Source organism: Anthonomus grandis, chromosome 2, assembly GCF_022605725.1.
Source record: "Anthonomus grandis grandis chromosome 2, icAntGran1.3, whole genome shotgun sequence".
Classification (NCBI taxonomy): Eukaryota; Metazoa; Arthropoda; class Insecta; order Coleoptera; family Curculionidae; genus Anthonomus; species Anthonomus grandis.
In genome coordinates, this window is record NC_065547.1 from 8,929,810 (window position 1) to 8,949,823 (window position 20,014).

Genomic DNA, 20,014 nt, shown 5'->3' on the forward strand with positions numbered 1-20,014 from the left:
CGAAAACCGGGACTTACCACCCTGACGTCCACATCATCCCGGCCCTTGTTTTCAAAACGTAAAAGCTAGCGTGCGCCTGCGCCCCGTTTCCAGTCAATGAGTGACGGGCTTTTAGCGCTGCTCCGGCCGCTATAGTGCTGCGAGACCGAAATTGGCGGTCCCCCCACATATAGATATACACACACACGTTAATTTATTTATTTTTTTTGTTAATTTAATTATCATTGTGTCAGCAGTAAATCCGAGCGTATATGCACAGAGGTCAAGCGGGCCCATATAGTAGGATCCCGATTTTTTAAGCGGTGATGATCCTTCTGAATGGTGACAATAATTGGTGAGAGCGCGTCGAGTTTTATCGATATAATATTTGGTTGAAGTATTCTGTGGAAAAAGTGAGGATTTTCGCGATAATTATATCGGGGCCCTCGTTAAGATGTCCAGGTATATGGGGGAAAATGGTGCGGTAAAGGGTAGTTTTTAAAGGACTCTTCTTACGGATTCCTTTGTCTTTGCACTGGGACCTTAAGGGTGCGACTTATGACGACTTACTTTTATTAAACTGTATAGGTAAGTTGACCTTTGTAATAAATTCAGTAGTAAGCGGGCAATTGTTATGTAGTGCGGCACTTCCGGTTATACCACAATCAGATGGTACACTTTGTCGTTTTAAATGACAAAGTGTATTTTTTTAGTGTATTAGCCCTAGTAAATACTATCTCACACGCTCAAATATTGAAAAGATGAGGAAAATAGACTTATTCACGTATTTAGAAGAAATATGAATTTAAATCTTTAACGATACCCTTCGTTATATTTAATCTAATCTAACTTCAATAAATCTTAAATACAATCATTTGCTTGAGGTATAATAAATTTTTTTGTATACCCAGGAGATTTTATCTCTCTTTTTTTAAATATAAAAAAATTAAAATATCTTTTTTTTAATCTAGTTCCTAATTCAAAATTAATTTTAAAATATGTTTTTTAGAATTTGACGATTGTTTGACAAACGGTTTTCAAAAGTAACAAATATTTATTCAAATGTTACTTCTTTTAAAAATAAATTTTAATTTAATGATAGAAAATACATGAATAAAATATATTTAAAATTATCAATTTATTTTAAAAATGCAATGTTCTACCTCTTTTTTCAGCAAACGAGTCCATGTATTATTAAAATCAACCGAACAAGTAGCTATGCATTCATCTTCATTTAACATTATAAATGCACTTTCCATTAATTCACGTAATTTTGAAATTGGTTGCTAGAATTAAGGAAGCATTGTTTATCCTAAGTTTTATGTAGGATATATATTTAATAATTCTTTTTAGTAATGGTCTACAGGTTTCACCCATGTAAAATTTACCACAAGTACAAAGTATTTTATATATTACATTTTTATTAAATTCATTTTCATTGAAAGCTTTAGTTTTTAATAGATATCGTAATGTGTTTTGTGATTTTAAAATAGTTCTTATGTTACATTTTTTACCAACTCTTTTGATATTATCAGGAAAACTTGGAATAAATGGTAGAATAAAATTTGTGGTAAAAAGTGGTTGATTTAATTTGATACGTGGATTATTAAATTCTTTAAAGAAATTTGTCAAAAATTCGTTTGGATAATTGTTTTGTACTAAGACCTTTTTAATAAAATCTTTTTTAGTTGTTAAATATTGATTATTACATATAATATTGGCACGATCATATAAACTTTTACCATTCCTCTCTTTACCATTATTGTATGATTAGAATGAAAATTAACATATCTTTTAGTATTAATTTGTTTACAATAAATTCTAGTTTCAAAATTTTGTACATATTTTTTAATTAAAATATGAAGCTGAACATCAGCCTCCTTTTCGAGAGTAGATTTTATAGTAGATTCTTTAAAGTTAATGTAACTTAAAAAATTATTCAGAACTATTTCGTTATGGTGATATATTGAAAAAATATCATCAATATATCCCAACAATATTTTAGGTTTTTTATCCAATGTATTCAAAATTGTCCTTAAATATATTATTTAAAATTAGTGAAAGAGGAGAATTCATAGCCATACCAAAGTTTTGTTGATAAAATTCATTATTAGATTCATCAAAAGTTCTAAAATTATATAAACACTTGTGCGTTCTGCCGAATTATTATCATTATTTAATTTATTTTAAAAAATAATTCAAGTTTTGTCAACTGGAACATTATTAAAAAGACTTACAACGTCAAAAGAGTTACAGGGTGTTTTATAATTCCTATTAAAGATGGTTTTTTGTTAATATTTTCGAAACGCCTGCTCGTCATTTTTCGAAATGTTTCATATACTACTGGTACTAACTGATTTTATAACATTTTATGCTAAAATGTATACAGGGTCACTTAAAATTAGTGGTCAGCAAAAATAAAAATGTTATAACTTTTTTTCTGGTTACTTTTTAATTATTTGGATAGTAAAATTAAAAAAAAAACAAAATTTTTACATAAAAAGGCACTCTTGTCTTATTTCGATAGAAGTACCCGTTTTTGAAATAATCAGACATAGGGTCAAGTGGTGTAAAAATGAGACATTTTATAAAACTTTTAATTTTTAAATCATTTCCTTTTTGAAATAAATGTTCAAAAAATGATCATACTATGTAGATTTCGATGCTGAATAACATAGAAATGACAAATTCAAGGAAATCGTTATGGGTGTTAAGAAAAAAAAACGCCTGTCTCATATTTACCTGCCATTTTGGGCAAAAATGAGACAGGGGGTGGGTAAAAATGATACATGGCAATTTCAGGCATTTATGATGTTGTCCGTGGTATGGGGCAATTATGAGATACCCTGGTTGAAAAATGAAACAACATTTTGTACGATTTTTCTCAGATTTATTTAAAAAATGCAATAAAAACTAGAAAATAATAAAAAAAAAAATATATTTTTTTGGGTCATTTTTACCCCATACTAAAAACCTTTAATAAGAAATACATAAATATGTAAAAACAGTTCAATCAAACTCAAGTCGCAGTTTGAGAATAAAATAAAAATAAAAAACAGAAAATAAATTCTAGATAGGTACATCAAAAATATTACCTAAATAAATAAAAAAACTTCAAATACTCTGCATGTATTTATTGTTAAACGATTTAGTTAATATTATATTTATTTATAGCGATAGAAAACACAAATTTCTGTGAAACTCTGGCAGTACCTCCATGGGTTATTGGAGGAGGTAGTTTCATTACTACGTCATCCTTCATATTTCTCAGGTATTTGAGGAAATATGAATTTTTCCCCCTTTCGACGCAAATAAGACACAGAAAATTCGTCATCCCCAATAGATTCTACTAGCGCAACGTAATGCATTATTTTTGTTTTGGTACAAAACTTAATCAAAACATAGTCGCCAATATTTATGTCACTATTTGTATTAAATTCCTCGGCTGCCTAATTTTTTTCTTCCTCTTCTATGAGTTCGTCTAATGTCATATTTTCAATGTCGCTTTCTTCTTGGTAAGTTACACTGTCATCATCTGAAGAGGACTCGGCCACTTTTGTCACTTTTTTCTTTGGTTCTTTTTTCTTCTTTTGTGACACTTCTTTTTCCCTAATACTATCTAAATATTCGGCGCTAGTTAAAACAGCACAACTGGAATTAACTTTTCTCCTTCGCTTTATTTCAGGATTTGTTTTGTTTATCTTATTTAGCAAAATATTCTCGAATGAAGTGAACGAAGACGGTTGTGGCTCAACAATATTATCTTGAAATGTTTTAGTGTCATTAGTCTTGTTTGTTGTTTCTTTTTTAATTATTTTCTGTTCGCTATTGTTTACATTGTTTGCTACAACCTCATCATTTTCCTTTTCTTGGTTTAATTCAAACACATCTAATGGATTGGGGTTTTGAACACTTTCATTGTATTTTTGCAATTTAATTTTATTAAGACGGTCGACTGGAGATTTTTCCCTAGAGCAAGGATATATGCCAGTCGATTCAAACGACTTTTTTATTACAGCCTCTGTAATACCTTCATTCCATAACTCGCAGATCAAATCAGCAAATACGCTTTTGGTGAAACGTCTCTGATTTAATACGTCTGTGATATTATTTTGTATGGCAAGTTCAATGGTTCCCCTATCCAGATGTGAGACGTGACCATCCATTATAAGTAACAGCGGCCTTTCGGAAACTATTGAACAAAATTTGGAAAACCAACTATTAAAGACCGCAGTTGTCATCCAGCCTTTATTAGAGACAGCATAGCAGGTTCCTTCCAAATCGTTTGATCCCTTCCATGTGCTCCACAGGTTTTGTCCTTGATATATAATTAATGGCGGTAATAATACGCCGCTAGCAGGAATGCACGCCATGGTTGTAATATTTTCTTCACCAGATCCTTCTATGCTTCTATGAACTTTTTGGCCCAATGCTGCAACTCCTTTTATTCTACCTGGATCCATATTAAACCCTGTTTCATCCAAGTTAAATATGTGTGCAGGCTTGTCTTGCAAACCAAGTTGTTGGATTGTTTCACCCAGGCGATCATAGAAGGAATATGTTATAAAAGGGTCGCTGGTAGCTGTTCTCCTACACTTTTCTAGTTGTTCCATTTTCTTCTGGCTCAGTCGATTTCTTTTACAGAACGAACGAAACCAATCGTCACCAGGTTTGCCTTCCTTAAATGTGGTTTTTATATAGCATTTTCATTAACATATGTTTGCACAACTAACTGAATTTCTTGTTTGGATAAGGCGAATCCCCATTTAGCCATAATTTTAATTTTTTCTGTCAAATCTCTTTCTTGTTCATCGGATAGCGCTTGTTTTCGGCCACGTTTTGAAACATTTTTTTCGTGAATAGCCCGAAATAATTTTGATTTATTTTGGTAGACAACTTACCTTCCTTTACTAAGGTAAGCGCCTGTTTCAGATCGTCGTCTGTATAGGTTTTTGCCTTTGGAACGTAATTCCTAGGCATTCTGGCCTGGTCTTTAAGTAGGTATACCTAAAATTGCTATACAGGTTAACGTCTTATTTTTACCCCATGACTTATCTCATATTTACCCAAACAGTCGTCTCAAAATTACCCCAGCAAAAAAACACGTCCACACTCAATTACTTCTAGCAACCGACTACCCGGATTGTTCCCAGGTTCCCACAGCGCCGCGACACATCAGTCTTCACATTGCGATTACAACGGACGCGCAACAAAAGTTTGCGCGCCGATTTTAAAAGTTTTTGTCATGAAAATTGCATTATATTACGGTAGATTAAATAATTCATGTATAAATTAATATTATCGTTTGAATGAATGTGTCTTTAGGTTTTAGAATATTTAGACTTTATTACGTCCTTTTTTCGTCTCATTAAAATAATTTTTAGTGGCAAAAAATTGACTGTCTTATTTTTACCCAAAATCTTCTCATTTTTACACCACTTGACCCTAAATGTTTTGCAACCTACACTCATAAAGTATTTTTGATTACGTTTAATAAAATTAAACGGTATGTTACAAATCATCAGGTATAAACATTTTGTTGAAGACATAATCTTGCCCTACGTCTTATTGCGCGAGTAGCCCTTAAAATAGAAAATGGATTTTCTCTTATCTCATTAACCGCCCAATTAATCCTCTAAATTTTTTTTTCACGGGTATTCATTTCTACAGCATATACCTATTCGTTTAAATGACCATAAATAGTAATCTACTGAAGTTAGATCTGAAGATCGAGGAGGCCAAATTATAGAACCAATAAGTTGGTCCCCGATTAATCCCGCCCACAAATTTGTTGAAAACCTCCTCTGAAAGTTGGTACGCCGTATCGCTCTTGGATTATCATCTGCCCAAACATGCATATTATGCATATTAAACGAACCATTTCTAGTGAAGGTAGCTTCGTCAGTCCATAAAATTAAAGGGACTAAGTTTGGGCTGTTAATTATCCACAAAATTGGACCTTAGGGTCAAAGCGCAAATTCATCTGGTACCAACTCTTGAACTCTCTGGTAATAATAGGGAAGTAAGCCTTGGTAAGAAACCATTTTCCATTCTTCCTATCTAAAAAAATATTTTTTAATTTTTCTTATTGCCTATGCCGGCAGTATTTTTTTTTTTTTAATAATTACTATTGAGTGGAGGGTACGTGTGCCTCGTGACACTGTTCTGATGCTTGTTCCAGGATTTTGTTCGAAATAGTTTAAGACGTTTTCCAAGTTATGATTTGCTTGTGGCCTGCCTTGTCCATGAGCTCTTCGAAAACTTCCATTTCCACATAAGTTACGGTGGATGTTAACAAGAACTTGACGATCTGGAATTTGTCTGAGGGGAAATCTTCGGCGATCTACGGACAGCAGCTAACGAGCTGCCATTACACAAACCATTCACAAAATGCATATCGCCCAACTCTTGATTCGTAAATCTATCCATAGTTTTAAAGAAATAATTTACACAAAGAACTATTTAACTTTACCAACGTAAATGTAAAATAATAAAAATGCCAATCAAAACGTCAAACAAAATTCAAGTAATAAACAAATTGTTAACAAGCACTGCCAACTACTATTTTTTTTATTTTTTATTTTAATAGTTAACCTTTTTAATACCAAGTCATGATTTACTTAAAACTATTTTTCTTGAAACCGGAGGCTTCTAACGAAATAAGACAAGACTACCTTTTTTATGTAAAATGTTGGTTCTTTTTAATTTTACTATGCAAATAATTAAAAAGTAGCCAGAAAAAAAGTTATGACATTTTTATCTTTGCTGACCACTGATTTTAAACGACTCTGTATACATTTTAGCATAAAATATTATAAAATCAGTTAGTAGTAATAACAGTAGTATACAAATTTAAAAAAATAAGGACCAGGCCTTTCGAAAATATTAACAAAAAACCATCTTCAATAGGAATTATAAAACACCCTGTAACATGAAAACTATTCACTTTTTAAGATTCCTGTATGTGAAGTTTTTGTCTTATTTTTAGACAAAGATGCGGTTGGTAAAATATTGCGATGTAATTTCGGGACACCCTGTATAACCCGTCATTTCCGTGGTCATCAGACACTTCCGTTATCAATTCTTGATAACGGAAATGGTATAACGGAGGTGACGAAATCAGGTATATTTGTTAATATATACTAATATTATTTATAATAAGTTATTCAAAATTAGAAACCATTATAATTTCCCAGTAATAAAAGCAATAATTTCTGTTAATCGGATAAAAATAGAGTGTCTTATTTCACCGTTAACGTTATCCTGAGGCACTAGTACAAGACTTTTTTTTTTTTTTTAATTGAATCACGGACATTATGATAATTGCAAGAGACTTGACAAAAGTGTGAAAATAAAATAAAATAAAAAAAATCTTCAGTATATAATTATAGTAAAATAAAAACGTAACGTAAAGAATAATGCGTTTAATTAAATTTTATAGTATTCATACCATACCTTTTAAAAGTGAAACTGCTTGTATATTTGTCATGAGAGACAATAACGGAAATAACTTTTTTAAGGTTCAATTTAAAAAATGCAGAAAACAAGCTTAATAAAATATAGTTATTTTTAAATTGATAAATATAATGAGAGACTATTGCCTTTTATATGACCTTTATACATTACTGCATTTTTGGATTCTATGGGAAATTTTAATTAATAAAGGGATTCACTTGCTATATGTTCTTTTTTTCACGTTTAGATAGATCCTATTATCTACAGTTCCCACTTTCCTATCTTAACTCTTCAAGATTATCAGCTGACAGGTGGCACTGGTTTCCCTGTAAGTTTAGTAGTTTTCCCTCTATAATCCTCAAAAGTAAAAGAGAGCCGCCTTTTAATCTCTTAAACAGTACAATCAAAGCACAGCATATAAATGTAAAAATTGTATAATGTATATAAGATGTCCTATTTCAAATAACGTATACAGTCCACTCAATACTTTGAACTTACCCTAAAAATTCCATTATCTTTTGCTGAATGTTGTTGCGAGTTCGAGTGATTAATGCCTTCTTAGATTTCCTCTGGCTCTATTAAATTTCAACGGTACGCTATATAGAGCCTCTATGTCAGATGAAAAATGAGCGAGGGACTGTTTAAATTTGTCCCGCCTTACTGTATCGTATTAGGCAGCGTTCGGGTGGTTGCTGTCCCATTTATCAATGCCATTAAAAAAGGAAAAGTGATTCTTTTAAAACTTAATCGATACAAGACAATTTCAGTACTAGAGAGAGAGTGATAATAATATTCTCAAGATCTAAATTCTTGCTTCAGTTCGTTTTAGGGTTTGGCGGTAACACGCTACTGTCCAGATTCTACTAAATGGAAAATCTATTAAAGTGCCACCCACCCCTGTCTTCGATCTGAAACTCTTCGATATGGCTAATGGAAACCCATTCAATCACCAAAACTGGGTCAATCTTCAAGAGCCTTTTTTTATTTGTTTCGTTCTATCAACGGAATCGAATTTGTTATTTAAAAAAACTAACCAGTAAAACTGTATTAGTTTACGTTATTTAATACATTTCTGCAAATTAGTTACATGATACTTATTATACGTATATGAGTATCAGTGGGATTAAATTATGTACTTTTGTTGTGGTGTACCTCATCGTGTGTTCGCCAAATGTACAGAATTATATTTTTTTATTGGATATATTTTTACTTAGAAATTTTAAATTTATCAATAAATTATTTAGGTTGGCAACAAAAAATAGCTGGTTAACGTAAACGTTAAAACCCCTTCTTAAAACCGTTGTGCAAACTCATGCCAAAGCGTTTTTGCTCTAATTCGCATTAGCCGCTAATTCGCATTAATGTTACGTGTAAACGTAGTATATAATAGCTTGACGCTTATATGCAAATCTTGTATTATTCCAATCGTCATTGTTGGGTTTAAATTCAATTTTCCCGCTTGTCGACAATCAAATTTCAGCCCTTTCTAATTTACGATCGGGGCACACTGCCTATGATAATACTATTTGTTTGATATTACCCATTTTGCGAGGTTATTAACTAATGAGATCTTCAACCCCTCAGCTTATTGAATATTTACGTTTCTGTCACTCCTTCCATAAAGTAAATAGAACGATGTAAATACGCCAGGAAAATCATAATCTAGTCCCTGTAATGATACAAATATTGACATTTGATGGGTGTTTGTAGGGACTGTTTGTACCGGAATCATTTTTATACTTTTTTTTAGATTCAATACGGAAAATAAAAATTCAGAGATTGAAGGGACACAAAGTCAATGGCCTTAGATTAATTCAGTAATTAATTCAGTAATCTGAGACCATTGACTTTGTGTCCCTCCATTCTCTGAATTTTTATTATTAACTGGTCTCTTTGAGAACATTGGACTTAAATACAGAGTTTAACGTCAAAGTGTTTCCGCCTTTTATTCAAAATTTCCTCCGCTGACAGCTGTCATGTAGCTCTTATATGGGCAACTTGATGTTGACAACATAATTATGACGTTAAATATCAACCTGTTGACATTAGATCAGCTGTGAACTCTGAACAACGTCAGCTGTCAAAATAATTGTGTTGATAGTTAAATAAGGTCATCTTGCGAGGTTATTATAGTTCAGTTCAGAGATCTATTAGAATCTTTGATGTGCCGCGAATAGTCCGTGTGCCGGTGTTGCTTGTATTGTCACATGACATGCTTATTAAAATCGCAAAATTTTATGTGGAAAGAGTCATAAAGTAATATTCTAAGCGATATTTAATCATTCCTCTAAATAAATAAATGTTTTAAGCATTTTTGTAAGAATTTATACATTTGATTCCTAAAATTTGACTACATGCGCCCACGTACTATTTTGTTAGACGTCTGACCTCAATCACAGCCACTCAAGCGTGAAAAGTTGCACAGGTCCGGCCTTAAAATTTATTTGTATTTAAAACTTTATTATTCGGGATTTTTGGGTTTAGTTTTATTAAGTTAGAAATTCAGGATAGTTGATAGCAAGATTATATTTAATTTAACTATAGCATTTAAGTACGTAAAATCAGTTTAATCATCAGTAAAATCAGTTAACATTTTAATTTAATAAGTTTAGTTTTTAGCGCCATCAGTGGGATGTTTATAACAAGGGATGAGAGGATAGGTGGTACGAATTGCTTAGACCCTTTTATTCTGTGGATTAAGGCATTAAAGATTTACTTTTTGACACAAAAGGGTAAAATGTTTTGGTTTATCTTCAAATTTAATAATTTCCTTTTTTTGGGTATTGAGATTTATTTTTATTTGGTGGTTATTATTAACGTGGATATTGGCTGCCACATTCGATGTCCTTTATTATTGTTTTTTATTAATTAATACATATTATGATATATTATTATAATAATATACTCATGAAAACCCCCATCTCTATATTTAGTACCAACATCTTTGGATAAAAAGTAATTTTTGTAGTCAGAAAAGTGGAAGTATATATTTTTAAATAAACTTTTCCATTAAAAATCATCTAGCTGTCTATATCTTATGTGTTAAAGACGCAAGTTTTACTCATAAAAAAAACACACTTTGCACCCTGAATATAATATTTATTAATTTGTTTGCCTCATATTTAGTTATTGTGCATAATAGGAGAGATTAGATGAAAATTAACAAAAATAAATGCTTATACTAAAAACTAAAAATCTTATACAAAATCTTAAAATTACTCATTTGAATCTGGCCCAAAGAGTTAATACAATTTTCTAAACTCTGTTTTTCCTTTTTTTCTTTTGCAGTTTCTTCCATTAAGGAAGGAACCAGTTTCTTTGTTGCCGCTATGGATTCCAACTTCATCTCGCACAGTCGCACTGAAGCATTTGGATACTAAAACAGATTTAAAAAGTGTACACGAGTAGCAGAAATAATTTTTAAATTTAATTAATAATAAATTTACAATTTTTTTTTAAATAATTGCAAGTCAGATGTAAAATAGCCTTTTTTCTTCCAGTGAATTATGAAAGAAGTAGTCTTGCCTCTCTGGGACAGAACAAGTGTGGCAGTAACTGTAAAAAAATAATTAAACTGGTTTTATAGGGTCTCTATAAGACAAATCATGGACAAAAATCTGTAAAAAAAAATTTAAACTTGATTGGACTTTTTCCCAGAGAATGCAGAAAGAAGCAGTCTTTATTGTATCGCTGAAGGACAAACAGAGGCAGTAAGCTGTAAAACAAATTTTTAATTTGTTTGATTAATAAAAAAAGGGTTTTCTTACCATATGCAACAATAACTAGCTTAGCCACAGATCTTAAATTTCTGCATCAGATTCATCATTATCACAATTTATAATGAAACGGTCCCCTCCATTCGAAATAATCTGATTCAAATTACGATATTCCTCTTCATATCTTATAATTTTTTCCTCAGAATTTCTCCACTCTTCCTCTCCTTAATTCATAACTTGCTTCTTAATCAAATTTATAACTTTTTTATCAAATTTTGGATATTTATTTTTCCTGGGAATTCTCCTTTTTAGTTGAAAAAATCAACTCGATAGGATTAAATACACAATAATATGGAGGAAATCTGAGGACAGTATGACCATACTTTTTAGATACATACTGCTTTTCCCATGATTTGGTATTTACAACTTCCAACAATTGTTTCTTTGTATAAGATTCATCAAAATAGAGATCATGTTTTAATAAAAATGTCTCAATTTCCAATTTATGTGAATATGTTTTTGGGATTTTTTCAGAAAGCCTTGAAAGGTATGATGCACTATCCATAACAATGACATTGGTTTCCTTTAAATTTGGAATTAATGATTTCTCAAACCAGGTTTCAAATATATCTGCATGCATGTTTCTATGATAGTCCACATTGCACTCTTCTATTTTTTTGCCACACAATTTCAGTCCATCTTTTACCTAACCTTCTTTTGAACCATAATGAATAATGATCATCCGTTTGGTCCAAACATCTTTTAGGACACATTTGTTAGAACTATCAGTCCAACCCTTTTTTGCCTTGTCAAGTGTATCATACCAGGTTTCATCTAAATAATATATGGATCTTTCTTCCTCCCGAAATTTTTAAATATTTTCCAAATATTCTATACACCACCTGACAATTCGAGTACTTTCCATTACAGCAGCCCTTTTGTTAACCATCTTAAACTTAAATCCAAGTTTTATTAGGTATCTTTGCAAGGTTGAGACTGCGAAATGTTTGTCCCTTGCTGATAAGGTGTCCTTAACCATCTCTATAGTTGGAACCTCATTGTTTTTGTATTTAGAATACACAACTTCCCTTAGTAATTTTGCAATATCCATGTCAAGTCCCTTTGATTGTCCTGCATCTTTCCTTTTTTTTTCTGTCTTTAATCCCTTTTTTTACAAAATAGCATATTGTACTATACGGAACCCCTGTTAAAACGCTGTTTTTTCCAAAGCACTACAATCATTTGTGATTTGAGGATCATTCCGTAGATTGATATAGACATTTAGACTATAGACACTTAAACAAATTTGTTTGGCGTCTGTACTTAAACAATTACGTTTTAAAACCCCTTGATTCTCCCCTGTAGCTTATACTTCCCTGGCTTCTTCCTTTGCTTCCTCAACACTAGAAAATGAACCATCAGAACTATAGAGTCTAAATCATTGTCCAGATCACTCTTATTGTTTTCACCACAAATATTATTGCCTTTTTTGTGCACCCACGGTCTCCATAAGCTGACACCAAATATAGGTATTGGCTAAGCCAAATTTTCCTGCCTATTTTCCCAGGGTGGAAACATTTTAAGGTCTTTAAGTATAATAATAAAAAAAATCATAAACACAAATAAAAAAACACACTTCCTCACATTAAAAACTGCAAAAAATTTAGACGAATACGGGCCAAATTCTAAATTCTCCACTTTAATAAACACGTAAAAAAGCAAAACCCGCAAAACACATCAAATAATAACCTCACATGACCCTCCTCCCAACTATTAAAGGTGATAGACCCGTCCAACAACTATTTTAAAGGCGATAGACCCATCCTTAAAGATCTCTTTAAAAACACGACGAAAATATTACAAAAACGGCACAAAAATTTCTCTGGGTACGGCCCCGTAATCCTCAAAATCAGTGGGATAGAGAGAGATGCACAATCTCTTGCACAACTTAAAGTAGGAATCGCCAAATCGCAGGTGTTTTATCTTTGTTTAATAGACTAGCTAAAAAGAGGTGACAGTCTGGAAGTGCTGCAAGTGTTTAAAATGATTTGTAAAATGCTTGGATCTTAGTCCGCGGTCAATTTTTTGATATTATTTTCTTTTTCAAAATGGACATTTTCGAAATAAAAATAAAAAATAGTGTACAACATGGGATTTTACGTGTATTTAAAATGATTTCATAGATAAATTACACAAAATTTTGCCATTTAAACATATATATCATGCGACAATAAATACGACATAGACGCATGGTCTATTTAGTGCGGCATCTGCGATACATCAGAGATTCTAATAGATCTCTGAACTGGACTTTAACTAATAAGATCATTAAACCCTCAGCTTATTGAATATTTGCCTTTCTGTCACTCCTACCCTAAAGTAAAGAGAACGGTGTAAATACGCCAGGAAAATCATATTCTGGCACCTGTAACGATACAAATATTGACATTTTTCTTGGTGTTTGTTTGTAGAGACGGTTTATACCGGAATAATTTTTATACTTTTATTATAAGGTCAAAGTATTTCCGCTTTTTATTCAAAATTTCCCCACCATACGCTGAGAAAAATGAGTATGACATCTGTCATGTAGCCCTCATATGAGCAGTTGCCTATCAAGTATTGAAAAATAATTATGACGTTAAACGTTAAACTGTTCACAAGTGACACTAGAATCAGGACAGTATTAAGACAAAGTTTAAGAATAAATTTAAATTTAATTACGAGCTTAACCCATTTATGGACACGTCTACATATGCAGACAGACGTGCAGGGACACGCCTGCATATGAAGACGCAATTTGATCGTCCCCAGAGGACAAGTCTTCAATTGCAGTCGTTATTAGCGTGTACTAAGGTTTAGAAAGATCTGTTGTGTCCCACTAAATACTACAATAATACTGACAATCGTCCCACGAAGCGTACAGTATGCATATATGTAACCTGCGCATGTGTTGACAGTCAACTGATCTTTTGGCGCCAAGACTGCAAGTGTAGACAAAATCTACATAAGGTTAGACAATCAGACGTGGTTTGTGTCCCAATAAAGTGCACCTGTGTTCGGTAAGTTTTAGAGGTGAAAAATAAGTAGTAGAGTCATTTTTTTTTTGGAAATTGTATTTACATATGGTCTTGGCCAGTTTCAATCTGGAGTTGGTGGTGATAATAGAAAACTAACATTGAAAAGTAGTGCACACAATAAATAACTAGGGCACAGTAAAATATTTTGTTTTTACACGTTTTTGCTTATGTAGCTGCAGCTGTGTAGCCCGAAAATTCGTTGTGTGGCAGTTAGGTTAGGTTCAAAATTTTTTTATGTGTATAGATTTTGGTAACCAAAACAGATAAAAAACATCTCATTGCATGAGCCCCTCCTCGCCAGAAAATCTAGGCAAGTACATACTGTGAATGGACATTCTGTATTATATTAGCTACTTGTCTCGGCAGTACCAGTAAAATTCTATTTTTTTTGCAGAAAAATTGACGAAAAAGAAGAAGCTAGGCTGTTGAAGTTTTATGATGAAGTCGAGACTGCTAAATCAGCATCGTCTAGTTCGGATGAGGCTAGTCAACAAAGTGATGAGGATCCTTATCATAACTCTGAAAGTGGGGATGAAGACTATGTTCCATCAAATAATAGCTCTGATGAAACTCAAGAAAGTACCGCTTCTGAGAACGAGGATTCAGCATCGAATGACGCAGAACCTTCGTTACCATCGCCAAGCTCTAATCAGTCAGACAGCGATAAGAAATGGTACAGCGACATTGAAGACATTCCGGATTTCAACTTTGACAACGCAAATGCTGGGATCAAATTGAGATTTGATCATGTACCATCACCGCTGGAAGTTTTCAAAACTTTTTGGGATGATGAAGTGATGGATCTTTTGACATCATGCACTAATGAGTATGGGGAAAAAATGGAAACGACCAACAGACCCCATGCAAGGTATGCGCGAATGGCATCATTTTCGAACACCAATTTTGAAAAAATGTGTAAGTTTTTTGGATTGTACGTTTTCCAACTCTGCGAAAAATATTCTCCTTGGATCCCCTTTACTATCATTCCATATTTTCCAACGTAATGACTGGAAGGAGGTATGAGCAATTACTACGGGCGTTCAACTGCACCAAGGAAAAAGGAAATGTCGATCGTCTGAATAAAGTTACTTCTCTGCTACAAATTTTGATACGCAATTATCAAAAAGCCTTTTCCCCGGAAGAGGCATTAGCACTGGATGAGTCCCTTTTATTGCACCGAGGCAGATTGAGCTTTAGGCAATATATAAAAAATAAACGTGCGAAATATGGAATTAAATTCTTTGAATTATGCTCTCCAAATGGGTACAATCATAACATTGAAATATATAAATGAAAACAGGACGATGGAGAAGTTTCCAAGCTACAGGCATTAGTATTCAGACTAATGCAGCCATTTTTAGATAAAGGTCATCTCTTGATAATGGACAATTATTATAATAGCGTGGGGTTGTCCAAAATTCTCCTTCGTAGAAAAACTCACACGACAGGTACTTTGAGATCAAATCAAAAACAAAACCCAAAAGTAGTTACGACAAAAAACTCAAAAGAGGCGACCATATTTGGAAAAGAAATGGTAAAGTGTATGTCAGCAAATGGAAGGACAAGCGCGATGTTTTGTGCATTACTACCAAATTTCACCCAACGATGATAGAGGTTTCGAATTCTTATGGGAAAAAACTGCAAAAGCCAAAAGAAATTCACGAATATAACATGAATATGTCAGGGATAGACATGTGATCAGTTTACTTCCTATTATAGCTGCCCCAGAAAATCAATCAGATGGTACAAAAAGGTGATATTTCTTCTGTTAGATGTTACAGTTATAAATAGTTTCTTGCTGTATCGAGATATCACAAAATCAAAAACAAATTTACTTCAATTTCGGGAGAGTATCATTAGAGAATTACTTGGGATTCCAAACAATTTGAGAGACGGAAGAAAACTGGTGAACAACAGTTTCAGTCCCTGCGGCACACGTTACAGCTGAGGAGACAATTGTACCTGAAGTTCTACATGTCTTAGAATAAATACCAGTCCCGCCCAACTCTAAATGCAAAAGTCATTTCCTGCGATGCCGGAAGTGTTCTAAGCATGACAAACGCGGGCAGACATCATGGAGATGTAAGGTTTGCGAAACGCATCCCCCATTGTGCGTTGGGCAATGCTTTGAAAATTTTCATTCCAATAAATGAATTTAAGTTTTTGTAATACCTATGTTATAAGCATATGAATTAATATTTTTGTAGTTTCTTACTTTTGTGAATATAAACTTTTATTTTTATACATGATATATTATTTCGTAGTACCTATGCAACCTTTCAATAAATATATTGTCTGCATAAGCAGTCTTGTCCCTATATAACGCAAGTTGTTATCCAAAGGCACAGGTCTGCAATAGCAGCCTGGCTGTTTCTTTACGAAAAAACACCACAAACAAAAAAATTCTAACTGACATATAATTTATGACCTTAAGACATGCCGATTCTAAAAAAAAAATGTCCCAGGAAGACCCCAAAAAATTTTGTTTTGTCCGCGAATGGGTTAAACAAGGTGTATTCAACGTACCTCACAGTATCTGTAATCTGTAATACCGCATACACAGGCGTGCATAAGCATTTGAAACCGCAATGTTGCCAATGTCACGAAATGTTTGGATATGCCTACTACAAAAATAACTGTCAAAAAGTTGTCACTGCAAGTATTCCTGGCAGTGTTGTTTGTTACCTAGACAGTGAAATTAACACGGATAGATTTTGTTCTTGATGTTTAACGTCAGCTGTCAAATAGTTATGTTGACAGTTAAATAATGACTAAAGTATCAATCGTTCGACAGCTGACATTAGAATCAGTACCGTACTAGGGTTATCAAAAAAAAAACAAACAAACCAATATTTGGGTAATATCGTATATAGGGTTTCCTGTAGTTCGTATGTTTAGACTGTAAAACCTAATACAAATTAAATGAATAATTATTATAAAGATACCGTTACAATTTTTGTACAGTATTCAAGAGGCGTGAAGGTAAACCCAACCAGCATAAAAATCATATTATTAATCATCGTTTGACCTCACATACTTTCGCTCGATTGTCCTTAATTAATTAAATTTTATTCCTGAATTAGTATGTACGTGCTTATCGGATTTGTCATCCATTGTATATATATATATAACAATAAACAGGCAAGTACTTTAGTGAAATATTAACGTTATTAAGGTAAGAGTATGTGGGAATTTTCCTCTTCATACTCCGTTTCCTCCAGATAAAACATTAAGGGTATATTTTTTAATAAACGTTCATATATTAGGGTCGCGTTCTCGTTTTAAGTTTGCATTTATACGAAACGGAGAGAACGGTAAAATTTATGGATAATGGGAAACCGCCTCCAATTACATTATACATCATGCTAGGAAAAAAACTGAAATTTCTTAAGTAAAGCACCTAATACGGTTCTGATTGTCATGTCTTTTTTACACTGACAACTGATCCGTCAATATTCGTTTGACAACTGACAGGCGTACACTGAAGCAAGAGTACCAACAATATTAAAGGAATTTTCAAGAGCCTCCTAATACCTTATTCCACGAACATTTTCCATTTTAAAAATGTCGTTTTGTATTCAGTGGAGTTTTCGGGTTTGCTAGTCGAGGATAATTGAATTCTCGTTATTTCGTTGCGGCGTATAATTTTAGAAAAATATAACAGCCATCAGTACACGGCTTCTAGCTGAACTACCCCATTTCCTCCACATGAAACTTTAAAGGTATATTTTTTAATAAACGTGGATATATTAGGGTCACACTCTCGCTTTAAGTTCTCATTTATACGAAATGGGGAGAACGGAAAATTGCAAAATTTATGGGAAATGGGAACAGGCTCAAGAGAAATTTATGGATACAGAAGCAATAAAATAAGGTGAAAAACTTTCCAATATCTCGATCTTGATTTTAATGTCATTTGTCAACTGAGTTTTTCGACTGTCAGTATTTGTTTGACAGATAACGTTTAATATTGTCATCTGTCATTTTAGACAAGTGACGCTGATGAATGGAGAATTGTGAAATTTATGGATAAAGACATAATAAAAAAAGTTTAAAAAGTTTTCAATAGCACGGTCCAACTTGTCAACTGAGTAGTTGACTGACGCTTCAAGCATAATTCAACTGTCAATATTCGTTTGAAAGCTCCCGCTTAATAATATCTTCATCTGTAATTTTCGACAATTGACGTTGATGAACGGAAAATTGAAAAAAATTTATAGTCAATGGGAATAGACTGGGTAGACATTTATGGATATAGAAGCAATAAAAAATATCCATTAACACAGTCCCGATTTTAATATCACTAATCTACTGAGCGTAAAGGCTGAGACCCAATCAAAAATATATATTTTAAGCAAAAGGGATTAAAACTTAAAGGTGATCACAATGAAGATTTTAAACTCACAATACGACCAATCACGATTAAATATTATTATAGTAGCTGCGCAATAAAGTATACCAAGGGCAAGAGGCGGCAAAATTTAAAAGAAAACGCATCATATTAGCATAACCTCACTTTAAACTTAACTACAGCTTCAATATATTTTTTTCTATTTATATTTGGACGTTGTACTTCAAATCATAATAATTGATCTGATATTTTTTGCCATGATAATGGTGTGAATGATATTTTCAATGATTATCTTTATTTAAATATCATATATCCTAAGATTTGGGTGTTCTAACATTAGTTAATATAATAAATTGTACCCTTAATATTCCGATATCCGATATAATGAATATCTAGGTATTTTTTGATAAGGCTACTCTTATCTACTCTTTCTTACGCTAGTCGATCAAATTGATTAGAGCTGCTAATATTATTAAGTCCTATATAATTAAGATATTATTCCAAACATGAATCATGCCTTTACTTGATGCAGAATATGTATTTTTTACAAAATGCTTGATTAAGGAAGATTAAGACACTGGTTTTTTAGCCTTGATTCTTGAATCCTTGGAATTTCGGACGCCAAGACTAATTTTTGAGTTTTAGTCTTGATTCATGAATCGTTGGATGAAAAAAATTGTGAATTCCATTGGAGTTTATTTTTTAATTTAAAATTCTTAATCTTGGCTTAAGTTAAGTTGGTACTAATTTTTTAAATAATTGGATATACATTTTTTTGAATTTAAATATAATTGTTGGATTTCTAGCCGTAATTGTTGAATTATTGGATTTCTGGACGCCTAGATTAAACTTTTGAAGCATTTTTGAGTTTCAGTCTTGGCTCATGAATCCTTGGATGCTTGGAAGGTTAATTTTTTAATTCGATGTAGCCTATTTTTTTTAACTTTGGATTTAAAAATCGAGTTGCAATGTCTTGGCACTTGAATCCTTGCATTATTGCGCTTCAAGACTTTCATAAACTTTTACATTCATAGAGAACTATTCATAAACTTTTAATATTAGCTTTTGAATTCTTGGAAACGAGTCCTTTTTTGATATTGACATTGACAATTTTGAAGTAATGGAAGTCATTTTTGATACGTCCAGATAATTGACACTATTGAGAGTCATTTTCCGGCACTTTCAGGCAGTTGAAAGCATCAATTTCTTCCAGGGAATTGCCTGGGAGAGTCACTTGGGTTTTAAGTAGTTAAAACAACTTTTCAAGGAATTTGACACAATTTTGTAAAAGTACTGCCTGTAAGTACATCTATTTTAATGCCTTTGAACTAAAGTATTGAGATGAAAATTACTATTTTACTACAAAAAAAAAACAATTATCTGGTATTTAAATTACAATTATCTGGTATTTGCCATGTCCTGTTAGGCTATGCAAA

At 32.5% G+C, this 20,014-nt stretch overlaps 1 protein-coding gene across 2 annotated transcripts in view; it reads left to right on the forward strand.

The window, feature by feature from the left end:
* The first annotated feature begins 122 nt into the window (after window positions 1-122).
* LOC126746232 (kazrin) overlaps window positions 123-20,014 on the forward strand; it is a 160,609-nt gene continuing 140,717 nt past the window's right edge. For both annotated transcript variants that reach the window (XM_050454397.1, XM_050454389.1), the window contains exon 1: window positions 123-567. The gene's annotated coding sequence lies outside the window, so the exon portion shown is untranslated. The remainder of the gene's footprint in view (window positions 568-20,014) is intronic.